A 12,066-nucleotide genomic window follows, 5' to 3' on the forward strand; every position below is an offset into this window, starting at 1 on the left:
ACTGCCTTGTTCACCCTACTCTCTTCTTCATGGGACAAGAAACCCATACCAGCATTTCTAACAGTGTTGGGCAATGCCACAATAGTAGTTTCCCCCACCCTTTCCATTGAAAATATCAGAAATTCAATATTTCCAATGCAAACATCACAAGAGCAATGTTTCCATTGAACATACCATAAGGTGAGTGCTTTTGTGGTATCAAAATTCTTAGATGAACTCAATGTTCATCTTGGATTCATTATAACTGGTGCCCCTACTTTCTGAAAAGACTGGGACAGAAATGGAATTTTTATTCACCATTTAAAGACATACATGCACACACACAATAAAAACAAAAGCTCAACAATGCCAAAACAATTTTGCACTTGCTTTTGTGAGTAAAATATAAATAGTTTAGCAAAGGGGAAAAAAAAGGAAAAAATCCATAAAAATGTGCAGAGATGCTTAACAGCTGGAAAAGGATTGGATTTTTTTCCCTTTTCTGATAACATTTAAAGCTGCTCAGCAGCTGAGAAAGTAATGACCTGTAAAAACACTTAACACATACAGTAACTCAGTGGCTGGAAAAGTAACCTCTCATAAAAGAAGTTTAACATTTTGGGGACCAGAAAAGTCATTTAGTACATGAATCTTTTAATAGCTATATTTATTTTATATCTCTGTCTATTACTCTGTATATGAGTGATGCTAAATAAGGAAATACAATTTCAACTTTTAAATATACTGTGACACATACATTCATAACTACATAAGTACATGTAGACACATATATTATATTCCACAGTTATGGATCTCTTAAGACAAGAAATGTATATATACAGTTAGCTATTGACAATTTAAATGACATATATGTATGCAAGTGATGTAAAATATCTCTCTAATATGTTTCATGTCTGGATAGTCTTTCAGATAAAAGCTCCATTTTTGAGCATTTCATTTTCACAGTCAATTGGAATCATTCTCTTTTTTTCCATGAGTTAAAACTAAGCTAATTAAATCCTTGGCAAGTGAAATTATCAGGATAGTATACTTCTTTCTAATTCTTATTATAGTATTTGGATCTAGTCCTGATTCCTTCAGGCCAGTCTAATGATTCAGGCTCAGGATTAGAAAGAAATGAAATATTCAGACAGTATAAATTCGAACAAAATGAATTTCCTCAATAAAAAGAAAGGAAAAAGTACTCTACAAAGATAAATTGTTCAAGGTAGATGCAGCTCTCTTCATCCTGATATATAAATTTGTCTGGTCAAGTGGATTGGCTAGTATGGTGTCATGTCTGAGAAGAGCTCATTATCCATTATTGAAATTTTAAGTTTTAGGCAGCTGGGAAGCCACATCAAAGATTTGACCATTTGTTTCTAGGATATGTTATTTCCATTTTAGGAATGCCTAAATTAGGAATTCATTGTCCCACTGAGATATTATAATTGACCAAAAATATGGTGGCTAAAGCTTATTAGGCTTCCATATAATCCATACTTTATGATGACTTTCTTACTGTTGCTTACTTATGTGATTATCTCTTGACTCTCTGCTTTTTAATTGACTCTTCTACATGCCTAGTAAACTTTGTCTGTATTTCCATTTTCTCACTTCTTTGATTTCTTTTAAGACTCATTTCAAATTCTATCATCTACAAGAGATCTTTTCTTGTTCCTGCTCCCTACCCTCCACCACTGGTTCTTTCAACCAGAAATTGCCTACCATTTATCATATATATGCATATATATATATATATATATATATATATATATATATATATATCCTTGCATATTCATTGTTATTTGCATGTTGTCTCCTTCATTAGAATGTGAGCTTCTTAGGTATAGGAAATAGATTTCCCTTTGCCCAGAATTTGGTAAAATTTCTGACACATAATAAGCAAATAATAAATTGTTGTCATTAAAGATCACAAATTCATCTCTGCTATTTTATACCTTCCATTACATCTTTGTGCATTGTGCAGGTATCAGTGGTTCCCCTCACAGTTTTAGTTCTTTCTTGCACATAACCCATCAGCCTCCTTTTCCAAATTCTTAATACTCTTTATAATTTTTTCCATGTACGTATTCATTGGTGATAAATTGGATCTATTTTTAACTATTTTATTTTTCCACATACATGTTATAAAAGTTTTTCAGTATTCATCCATATGCAAATGCATATTTTTTAGAAGATGTGAGAGGGGAACTGAGAAGGTATGCAAACTTTGCCTCTTTTTTCTTTTTTTTTATTTACACATTACTAAAATATTCTGGTTTAAGAGTAAACTTAATACTCCCTCTCCCACAAAAATATAAAACTTCATGAGAAATAAAGTAAAAGAAATAAAAAATATGTTTCAGTCTGTATTCTGATACCATCAATTCTGTCTCAGGGGAATCACATTCTTTATCATAAGTCCATAACAGAAATAACTTCTGTATTTTTCCACAGTTACTGTTGCTGAATGTAATTCCCTCCATCCATTCCTCTCCACTACCATCTATTATATTTTCTCTCTCCTTTCACTCTATTTTCTAAAATATCCTAGAAGATAGCTGAGTGGTGCAGCAGACAGAGCACCAGCCCTGGGGCCAAGAGGCCCCAAGCCCACATATGACCCCAGAGACCCAGCAACCACTTGGACCCATGGTCATGGATAGGCCACCCAATCCCAGTACCTTGCAAAAAAGTAAAAAAGAAAATGTGTTATCTCTGACTATTCTCCCCTATAATCTACCCTCTCCTCTATCACCCACATCCCCCCTCTTCCCCCATTCCCCTTCTCTCCTTTTTTCCCCCTACATATCTATGCCCTATTGAGTGTGTATGCTGTTTCTTCTCTGAGCCATTTCTGATGAAGGTTCCCTCATTCCCCCTTGCCTTCTCCCCTTCCATATCACTGCAAAAGCTCATTGCAAAAAGTATGTATTTTATAAGAAATATCTTAGCCTATTCCACCTCTCCTTTCCCTTACTTCCTGTATATTTCGCTTTTAGTAAATGACTCCATTTTTACAGTATAGTATATTTTCAAATTCAGCTCTCTCCTGTGTTTCATCTCTAAAAGCTCCTTCTACCTTCTCTATTAAATGAGAAGGTTTATATGAGTATTATCAGTATCATGTTTTCTATGCAGAAATACATGTAGTTCATTATCATTAAGTCCCTCATAATTTACCCTCCTCCTCCACTCTCTGCTTCACCTGATTCCTGTACTTGAAGGTCAAACTTTCTGTTAGCTCTGGTCAATTCAGCAGGAACATTTGAAATGCCCCTGTTTCATTGAAAGTTCATCTTTTCCCCTAGAAGAGGATTTTCAGTTTTGTTGGGTAGTTGATTCTTGGTTGCATTCTAAGCTCTTTTGCCTTCTGCAATATTATATTCCAAGCCCTAAGAGCCTTTAATTTAGTTGCTGCTAAGTCCTGTGTGATCCTGACTGCAGCTACACAATATTTGAATTATGTCCTTCTGGCTGCTTGTAATATTTTCTCTTTGGCTTGGGAATTCTGGAACTTGGAACTTGGCTATAATAATCCTAGGGGTTGTGGGGGGGGGGGGGTTGGATCTCTTTCCAGAAGAGATTTGTAGATTCTCTCAATTTCTATTTTGCCCTCTACTTCTAAGATATCAGGGAAATTTTCCTGTAGGAATTCTTTAAAAATGAGGACAAGGCTCTTTTCTTGATCATGACTTTCAGGTATCCCAATAATTTTTAAATTATCTTTCCTGAATCTGTTTTACAGATCAGTTGTTTTTTCAATGAGATGTTTCACATATTCTTCTAATTTTTCATTCTTTTGGTGTTGAAGTATTGTATCTTGATTTCTCACAAATTCATCAGCTTCCTTTAGCTCCATTCTACATCTGAAGGATTTATTTTTCTAATAGAGCTTTCTTATCTCCATCTGGCCAATTCGGCTTTTTAAAAAATTCTTCTCCTCAATAACTTTTTGAACTGTTTTATCCATTTGACCTAAGCTGGTTTTGAATCTTTTCTTCAGCATTTTTTAGGATCTGCTTGACGAACCTGCTGACTGTTTTCATGTTTTTTTCCTACATCTCTCTCATTTCTTTTCCCAATTTTTCTTCTGTCTCCCTTACTTGGTTTTCATATCTTTTTTGAGTTCTGTCATAGCCTGAGTCTAATTTCTATATTTCTTGGGGTCTTTAGATGCAGAAGCTTGGACTTCCTCATCTTTAGATTGAGTATTTTGATCCTCCAGGGGATCATAAACAAAATATTTATCAATGGTCCAGTTCCTTTATTTTCTGTTTAGTCATTTCCCCAAACTGTGCCTGATATTAGGGTGCTTCCTGAGCTTTTGAGTTTTATTGGGACATCCCCACAAGGACATCAGTGTGTGAGACTCTGACTGTTCTCCTGATCTGTGAATAACCACAAGCATATCCCTCTGCCATGGGGCTGAGTGGGGGGTCCCTGTTCTATGAGGGGCCTAGACTATGATCAGGATTTCAATGTGATAAGAGTCCCAGGGTTCTGTTACAGGGACAGAAGACCAACCTTGGAAGTCTCCCTCAACTCCCTTACCTTCATTGGGCTGACCACTCAGGGCACAGATGCCTGGAGTTTCCTACTGGGCAGCTCCACAATTCTGCTTCCATTTCCTGGATCTGTGCTTCCACAGCTGTGCTTGTTGGGGACTCTTGTGTATAGGGACTGTAAATTTTCTTCACCTAGTATCCTTGAGCACCAGAGTCTTATCTTACTATGTGCTACAGGAGTGGGAATGGATTAGAGAATGGGGAAGTATTTAAGCACTGGTATTTGGTTCAATAAATCAAGACCATGGAGACCTTGGTGTACAAAAGGAGAACTGTCTCTCTTGTCTCCCGCCCCATCAATACTCACCTGGGGAAAGGATAAAGGAGTTCATACAGGGACTCAACATATGACATCTGAAGTGGGACTCAACACATGTTGAGTTCTGTGGCCACTCTGGTGGCCTAGGCTTCGCACTCACTCTGGCAAAGGTCACCCTGCTGATCTTCCAAGTGGTGCTTGGTGCTCCCTGGGGTACAGGTCAGGCAATTGCTTTTGCTGCTGGGAGCTGGCACTTGGGAGGCTGAAGTTCCTTCACTCTGGTGGGTCTGCCCCTCTGACCCCGTGGAATAGAGTTTTTCCACTATTTTCCAGGTTACCTTGGGCTGGAGAACTGCCTCACTGTATCTTTCTGTGGGTTCTGTTTCTCAAAAATTTAGTTAGAGTCACAATTTTAAGATTTTTGAAATATTTTGGAGAGAGCACCTAGGAGAGGCTCTTCTCCTGTTTGCCATCTTGGCTCTGCCCCTGAACCTTTTGCAAATGCATAGTTTAAAGTTAAATAATTTTCTTCTACTCTCCCTTCTCACCCCTCTCCCCTCAGTGGTGAACAGTGAGGTGAATATTGTACATACTCATTTATGTTAAGCATTTTTAGAGATTAGTCATTTTTGTTGTCAGGAATTAGCTTTAAGGGAAAAGAGGAAAATCCAAGAGATAGGAAAGAAATAAATAAGAGAATTTTTTAAAGTAGTGAATGTAGTGTTACCAGATTCTGAAGGCTTTTTAATTTATTCTTTTTGTTTGTTTTTCTCTCTCTGTATTGGGATAGCAGTGCCCATAGCTGGTTTTCTAGGATTGTCCTAGCTCTCTGAATTGCTGAGAGGAGCTGCATCCTTCAAGGATGATTAATTCACAATGTTTTTGTTAGTATTGGTTCTGCTCCCTTTACTCAGCATCAGACCCTGTAATTTATTCCATGCTTCTCTAGAGTCTGACCATTTATGGGGTTTTTTTGTTTGTCTTTTTTTAGGTTTTTCAAGGCAAATGGGGTTAAGTGGCTTGCCCAAGACCACACAGCTAGGTAATTATTAAGTCTCTGAGGCCAGATTTGAACTCATGTATTCCAGACTCTAGGACTGGTGCTCTATCCACTGCACCACCTGGCTGCCCCTATTTATGTTTTATTAAAGAAAATAGTATTATATAACATTCATAGACCATAACTTGTTCAACCATTCCCCAATTGATGGGCATCCCCTCAATTTCCAGTTCTTTGACATTATAAAAAGAGCTGCTATGAATATCTTGGAACATGTGGGACTTTTGTTAGATCCCATTCTTGTTAAGTGCCTCTCCATTTACTTATGGGTGATCTTATATATACAATATAATACATATGTATACATATATATATATATATATATATATATATATATATATGTACAATTCTTCACATACTATATTATTCCATTACTTGTATCACCAGAATCTTGAAGTTAAAAAGTTAGGGCACACATCTAGGTAATTATTAAGTGCCTGAGGCCGGATTTGAACTCAGGTACTCCTGACTCCAGGGCTGGTGCTTTATACCCTGTACCACCTATCTGCCCCACTGCATAGTTTACCAATGATGCCCTAGGCTTCTTTCCTCCTCCTATTCTACTTGGACTGAATTAATTATTCGTATGAATTGCCTAAGATACACATACATTGATGAAATGATTCAATGGCTTGTCTAGTCAAATGCAAATCATATATTAGAAAATAAGTATTTTGTTTTTCCTGCATAGTTAGGCCAAACACTTTTGAGTAATTCTAGACTTCAATTATAAGACCTTCTAATGCTCAAGGTCTTGATGTAGGATAAATATTATCTGCAAATAAAAATATCTGGAGAACCTCAGTATTTACAAGGAGGAATCTTTCTTCTTTTGGACTCTACATGAAACATTATGAATAATGATTACAAACATCTTGGAATATGTGGCTATTTTGATACTGGTATTTAGAAAATAATTGAATAAAATTCTCTTTCTTCTTTTTCAAGGAGTTCAGCAGAACAGAGGACTGGGTAAGTAGGTGTAGTACAAATTTTATTGCATTCAAAGAAATAGATTTTTTAATTTATCATTTTGCTCTATATAAGTCAATACTTATATAAATTGTCAAGTCTAATGTTCTCTTTTTAATCATTCTTCTTTACCTCTTTGTAGTTTTCCTCCTGACTAATTGATCACTTCTTTGTTGTACTGTCAATCAGGTTATGTTTACTAACCATGTCTGTGCCCCAAAGCTCTGCCTTGGCCTTCTTTTCATCTCTTATACTATTTCACCTGCTTGATTTATCTACTCCTATGACTTCAGTTATCGTCTCTTTGCCTATGATTCTCCAACCCTATTCTCTGTTGACCTCCAGATGTTCATCTACTACTACTTATTGGTAGTCTTGAATTGTATGTCCTATAGACATCTTAAACTCAGTATATCCAAAACTGTACTTATTATATTTCCTCCAAAATCCTCCCTCTTCTAAATTTGTATATTACTATTAAGGGAATTGCTATTCTTCTAGTTTCCTGGACTCACAATCTGTATCATTCTGTCCTCATTCTCTCTGACACTCTCCCACATCCAAACTTTTTTGCCAAAGTTTGTCAGTTTTAGTTTTGATACATTTCTTGTCTCTCCTCTGACACTGCCAATACCCTGGTGTTGGCCTTAACTACCTCACCTTGAACTATTGTAACATTGTTCTGATTGGTTTTCCTACCACAATTCTCTCCCCACTCCAGTCTATTGTTTATTGAGCTGCCAAAGAGATCTTCCTGCAGCACAGAGATTACCATATCATTGCCTTCCATTCTCTCACTCTTTTTCTTCAAATGGGGAATTTTCTCTTTTTTGTTTTGCTTATATATATGGAATTGATTTCTCATTTGCTCTATCACAGCACCACCTATTTGCAAATGGGAAATTTTCACTGACTGTCTCCCCTCCCTGGAATGATTCTATCTTCATCCTTTATATGGCTTATATAAGTGCATATATATATATATATATATATATATATATATATACATATATATATATGTATATATATATACATACATATATATGTATATACCTTATAATGCCTATATATAAACCCTTATATGGCTTAATATGATTATAAGTATATATAAGCTAGTGAATAAATTAGAGTGATACAGCATAAGAATGTTTTTTGATTGGTTGAAGAAACTTGGTCATGCTCCATAGGTTCCCTATAAAATAACAAACCAATTTGGAGCCTAATTTTCAGTTAGCTTAAATTAAGTACTGGGAACCATCCAGAGAAAACTTTGAAGATTCATTTGGAAGTATTAAGGAGTAGAACCATGTCTTCAGTTCTTTTTAAATCTCTTCTTCTCTCTCCCCTATCTTATACAACACATGCTTCAGCTAGGTCAGTCTCTTGCAAGTTTGTATGGTCCAGAGGATTTGGGACTTTCAATCAGCATGTTTGCAGAATCTCTGGAACAAATAGTATTTGCATTAGTGGGTGAGGAAAGACTAGATTTAAGAAATACTAGATGAAATGAGGAAAAAGAGGATAAAAATGCTTATTAGTATCTCAGCAGAAAATCAATTCCATATATATAAGCAAAATAATTTTATAGAGTATTAGAACTTTGCCACACGTGTTCTAAACTTCAGACCACCCCCTGGAAATAAAAAAGCTAATTGAAACTGGTTGACCAGTGAGTTAAACTTATTATCATTACAGGTAGATCAGTGGGGTCTTATGAATTATTTCAAAAGACAAAGGTCTCTTCTCATTAAGGTTTATCCCATTAGGTTTTGTTCTAAAGAAATAAGCTGCCAGAGAGAATAGGGGATTGAGAAAGTAGGCCCAGAATCTCTATGGGCTATAATAGTCTAGACATCTTTGAATTTCCAGTTGTTGCTCAAAAACCACTAGCCTGACCAATGCCAAATGACTTTGAAGCTTCAGATTTTTAAAGTATTTGTTGCTTTAATTTGAATGAATGTGAAGAAAAGTGAAAGAACTTGCTATATGACAAGTACTATGTTAAAAAAAATGGAGATAAAAATAGAAAAAAAAAGATTCCTTGCTTTTTAAAAGCTCTCTCATTGATAGAGACAATATAAATCGTAGGACTCAGCTGCATGGTGAATGGAAAATCCCCAGAAGTGCTAAGTTCTTCCTTTTATTCTTCAAAAGACATTAATTCACATGCTGAAATTCCTTTAATTTCTTTTTTTGTTGTTGTTTTTATTTTTATAAATGCTTGTCATGAGCATCAGATTACAAGATGATGGAATATACCATAAAAATAATTGTTAGTTTCCTTTGGAGACAAATAAAAGCAAATATGTCAGCTCTTTCCTTTGCTTCTTCAAAGGCAATATATGAGTACTCATTTTATTTAACAACTCTTTCTTCTAACTTCTGGTATTTTGTTTTTTTTGATTCTATAAAAAAGAGAGAATTCATACACACATGCATATGTGGGGGGGTGCAAAAACAGTTTCAATAATTAACTTATTTTATTCCTCAAGTAGAATATACATTTTCTGGCCATTGAGCAAAAATCTCACATAAAGATTACTATAACTAATTTAATTTTTGAAAGTGGCATAAACATGTACTAGCACCCTTTGTCCTTTTTCTCCCACTCTTTGACCATCACTCTAGAAACAAAAAATCATCTTACTAGATTGAGAGTCCTTTTGCATTTTTTTCTTGAGGAGTGCTATCTTGACATTGCCAAAGAAATCAAGTCAATGGAAACACTGCTCTCTTTTATCAGGAGCAATCACACCAGTATTTCCCAATTAAATTTCTTGCAGAGATCAATGCAACAAGTAAAGAATCTTCTGAGAAGCAAGCCTAAGGAGACAATGAAGATGTCTCCTTTATTGCTCTGCAATAAATAATTTTAGATTGTTGTCTTGTGTTCTGAAAAGTGGAAAGAGAGAATTGTTAGAGGTTCAGTAGAAAGAAAGTTTATTTTCCACTAAAACACCCTTGAGCAGTGACCAAGATCTAGCCTAGCAGTGGATTGACACCCACAGTCAAGCTATTGGGTTCTAAAAAAGGGAGAGACACATCCAGATGCTATAATGTATTGCAAAGTAAACTCTGTGGGGCAAATGCTTTGTAGCAACTCTTTAAATTTACTTCTACTATTTCTAGAGTCTGAGGGGGTTTAGGGGAGAATAAGTCCCAAAGTATTGTGGAAAATGTTTATTCTTCTGTTCTAGCTATATCTTTTTAGTAAATGTTCCTTTATAAAAGTTAATTGATGCTAATTGGTTAAATGAAACTAGGACCATAATTACTGACAGCTTACGTTGGGACATAACTGAAGAAGAGTTCTAGCCTATAGTATTAGATATTCTCATAATTTATCTGTCAGATCTATGGAAGGGGGGGAGGATTTTATGACCAACTAAAACAAAGCCAGCATAAAAATGCAAAATAAATCATTTTGATGACATTAAATTTACAAGTTTTGCACAAACAAAATCCAAACAACCAAGATGAAAAGAAATACAGGAAGCTGGGAAACAAGTTTTAAAGGCAGCATTTTTGAAAAAGGACTCATTTCTAATATATATAGAGAGGACCGAGTCAAATTTATAAGAATAAAAGCCATTCCCCAATTGGTAAATGGTCAAAGGATATTAAAAGGCAGTTTTCCAATGAAAACATTAAAACTATCTCTAGTCATGTGAAAAAATGCTCTAAATCTTTTTTGATTAAAGAAATGCAAATTAAAACCATTCTGAGGTATCACCTCACATCTATAAAAATGACTAACAGGACATAAAAGGAAAATGATAGTAATTGCAGGGGATGTGGGAAACTGGGACACTAAAGCACTATTAGAGTTTGTGAATTGATCCAACCATTCCGGAGAGCAATTTGGAACCATGGAAAGAGAACTAAAACACTGTGTGTAACTTTTGACCACTACTAGGTCTATATCCCAAAGAAATCATTAAAAAAAATGGGAAAAGACCCATATATACAAAGTATTTATAACAGCGTTTTTTGTAATAGCAAAGAATCAGAAATGATGAGATGCCCATCAATTGGGGAATGCCTGAACAAATTGGGGTATATGAATGTGATGAAGTATTATTTTTCTATAATAAAACATGAGCAGGCATATTTCAGAAAAATCTGGAAAGACTTACATGAACTGATGTGGAAATATGTTTAACATGATTCTACATGTACAACCTTTATCAGATTATTCACTGTCATGGGGAGCAGGGAGGGAAAAGAGGAATGGGCAAAAATGAGGAGCTCAAAATCTTAAAAAATGTTGAAAATTATCTTTACATGTAATTGGAAAAAATAAACAAATTTTAAATATAACTTCTATTTTTCTTACCTTTCCTCAGTTTCTCAAGACATCAACTACATGCTTTTTTATTTAGAAATTACTCAAGGAAAGAAAGGATTAGACATTTTAAAAGTCTCTCTTGGATCACATCTATTTCATACAGTTTGATGAAAGCCACTCATCAGAAAGACTAAAAGACCTTTGATAAGAAGCATACTACAGGGTCAGGATTTTTTCACATAGCAAGACAAACATCTCTATGACACCAGGCCACTAGATAAATCATACAAGTGCTTATTCCACTTGTCTGGAAAGGTTCCAATTTTTCTAGGGTAGTAGCATGTGGAAATAAATAAGCAGGCAAGATTCCATCATGGGGTAGGAAGTTGGACTGGATGACCTTTCAACTTCAATATTCTATGATTCTATGAGTTTGAGCATCTGCAAATTAGAAACATACAAACAAGATAAAGGAAAATTTGCTCTATAATGAGGTGAGTTAAAGGAAATGAAGAATGGAATCAATTATCTTAATTATTCTTTTCTCCTCCTATATCCTGCAAAAAAAGACAAAAAGATATTTTTCTATGTGATCCAAATTAAGTGATAAATTGCTTAATTTTCCACCTCATGGGGCTCTCTACATTTCATTTTGTAGACTTTAATATACTACATAAATGAGTCATTCTCTGTATCATTTGATTCAATCCCATTCAGCAATATCTTGCTAAATACCAAATGTGTACTGACACTGAGCTAAATCACAGGGAACTAATCCACAATAAACAATAAGCAATCCCTCCCTAAAAGAACTTAATTCCACTATGAAATTATTATTCCCTTGGACTGTTGAGAGATAGCTTGCATATAGACTAATTCAATTAAAGATCTCATGAGATCTTCTCATAAGAGTCTGGGGTCATCTATACTGTGAGTT

The sequence above is a fragment of the Macrotis lagotis genome, chromosome 2, assembly GCF_037893015.1.
Source record: "Macrotis lagotis isolate mMagLag1 chromosome 2, bilby.v1.9.chrom.fasta, whole genome shotgun sequence".
Lineage (NCBI taxonomy): Eukaryota > Metazoa > Chordata > Mammalia > Peramelemorphia > Peramelidae > Macrotis > Macrotis lagotis.